General features: G+C 44.9%; 1 long non-coding RNA gene across 1 annotated transcript; it reads left to right on the top strand.

The window, feature by feature from the left end:
• The first annotated feature begins 6 nt into the window (after window positions 1-6).
• On the top strand, window positions 7-904 carry LOC119305537. Its single transcript, XR_005148702.1, has 2 exons — window positions 7-392; window positions 509-904. It is a non-coding gene; the product is annotated as an uncharacterized LOC119305537 (long non-coding RNA).
• Window positions 905-2,495: the final 1,591 nt, after the last annotated feature.

Below are 2,495 nucleotides of genomic sequence, written 5' to 3'. Positions count from 1 at the left end.
CTACGACCCTGACCCGTGACGCCGGCATCCGCTGCCTGGCGTCAGATCCGCGCGTCGCCGTCCCGCGGGCGTCCTCTCCATCCTGGGTCGCCGGCGACACTTCCCTCTCCTCCCCGTTCCTCCACCATCTGCCTTCCATCCCTGGCCACTACAGCGCGCCGCTGCACCCTCCCCGCCGCAACAACTTCGGCCCCAACCCGGCAACCACCGTATCCACCCCGCCCTGCCGCCTTCGACCATGGCCGCCTGTCCGCCGAGGGCAATCTGCCCGCCGCATCCACCAGTCTCGAGCGTCCTCTCCTCCCCTTCCATTTTTTTCTTTTCAGATTTGGGAACAACACTGCAGTTCTCTTGGGGCATCAGTGTGGTGCGATTGGATTTTTAGTCCAACGGTGAGTGTGCTAGCTGTCCGGTGGCACTAGGCTTCCTCTTTGGCTCAGCCACTGAGTTTTTTTTGTTAATTTTTGTTGCAAAATTCATATGTTTATGCTCTAAAAATGGTTCACAGTTGATGGTTGTGCAGCTCTCTTGTGCGTCCAATGCGATTCGGTGGCCGTGAACATGAAGTTCATCGACCGGTTGTTTCTCTTTCCGTTTTTTAGTTTCATTCACCTGATGCAGATGAGAAACCGCCTACTCCCCACTTCCACCCCTTCCTTCCTTTATTTTTGTGCTTGTAGTTTGGCGACCGTGACAGTGCAGCTCAGAGGCGCCCGTGATGCGGTTTAGTGCTCAAGCGCTTGTAGCTTTGGGCATTTTTGCGTGTTGTTGTAGTTCGTTAGCCACAGACGTGCAACCTCCAGCTGGATGCGGGATCATGTGTGCCCCCAACCTCCTATGCAAGTGAACCTGTGCTCCGTCGGGAGCTCTCGGAAATTTACTGTACTTTATTTTGTTTCTAAAATTGTGTGTTTTTTGTTTGCTTGTTGAACATGAATAGAAGTTCATTATGTACCTTTGTTTGTAAAAAGATGTCGAGAAAAAGTATGAAGTTCACTACTTCAATCGGCGTGGTTTGCTACTTCCGTCTCCTGCAGTGCAGAACACACGAGGAAAATAATGTCAAAAAACTACGGTTTACTTTGATTGGCTCTGAGGGTCACTGCCGCTCATGCTCACTAATAGTGCAGTTCACCAATCTCAACCATGCAAAATTCAAAAAAGGTGTTTTCGAAAGAATCAGTACAATTGCCTTGGTAATTCACTTTGAACATATTTATAAAAAAGTAGTTTGAAAATGACAAATAAGCCACGCAGCCCATTTCGATTTATGTTGCTGTTCACTTTAACTTTGATGTGCACTCAATCATCCCCAGAAGGTGTTTTGTGTTTCATAAAAAATGTTAGAAAAATGACAAAAGAAATTATGAAGCCCGCTAGTTTGTCTGATGCAGTGCGTTTTCAGTCTGAAGCAGTGCGTTTTTCTATCCGATGCGGTTCACTCGTGGATTTTGATGTCGCGACAAACATAGTGTCCTCATTGCGGTTCATTTTTTGTATTGATGCGGCTCACTTGCTCGTCTTGAAAAATTTATGGCCGACAAAAAAAAACCATGAAGTTCACTTGCCCGTCTGCTGCAGTGCGGTTAGCAGTGCGGTTTTCTGTCTGATGAAGTTCACTCGCCACTTTGGGTGTCGTAAATAACAGAGTACCCGCATTTTGGGAATTTCAAAACTGCTCTTAAACCGTAAGGATTAGAGAGAGTGTTCTACATGAAAAAGTTGCGTCTCGATGATATCTTTCCAATGGCGTATCATTTGCATCATTCCAATGAACGGTTTGAACAAATTTACAAAAATACGTTCGCTGTCACTCACCGGCAGCCGCACCGTTTTCAAAATTAATTTAAAACTGGAAGGAATCTGAAAAGAAGCTCTACATACGAAAGTTGCGCCTTGTCCATAGCTTTCCAAGGACATATCACACGCCTCATTTCGACAAACGGTTAAAAAACTGGAACGAAAACAGTACCTAAAATTTTAAAAAACTTGAAAAACAGAATTCCGCGATTTAGTAAATTTGAAACTGCTCTTAAACTGTAACGAATTAGAGAAAGATTTATATATGTAAAAGATGCGCCTCAATGATATCTATCCAGCGGCATATCATTTGCTTCATTCCGACAGGCGGTTTAGAAAAAAAGCGAAAAAACGCTCGCTGCCACTCGTCATCCGCCGCACCATTTTCAAAACTGCTCTTAAACCGTGTGAAATCTCGAAAAGTGTTCAACATGTCGAAGTTGCGCCTAATCCATAGCTTTTCAACGGTATATTACACGCCTCATTCCGATAAATGGTTAAAAAATTAGAACGAAAACAGTACCGAAAAAAATAACGCGTGCAGTTTTTTCCGACGAGAAGTTCACTCATGCTAGTACTGCAGCACACTTGGTTCAAAGAATGACGTGCACTTGCATTCAGCGTGCAGTGCGGAAGTAGTGTGTAGAATAGTTATTCTGCTAATATTAGCAGAACAGACCGTCTGCATATATATA

This window comes from Triticum dicoccoides, chromosome 5B, assembly GCF_002162155.2.
Source record: "Triticum dicoccoides isolate Atlit2015 ecotype Zavitan chromosome 5B, WEW_v2.0, whole genome shotgun sequence".
NCBI lineage: Eukaryota > Viridiplantae > Streptophyta > Magnoliopsida > Poales > Poaceae > Triticum > Triticum dicoccoides.
Note: the sequence above shows the minus strand (reverse complement) of the source record. Positions and strands in the feature narration are given on the sequence as shown.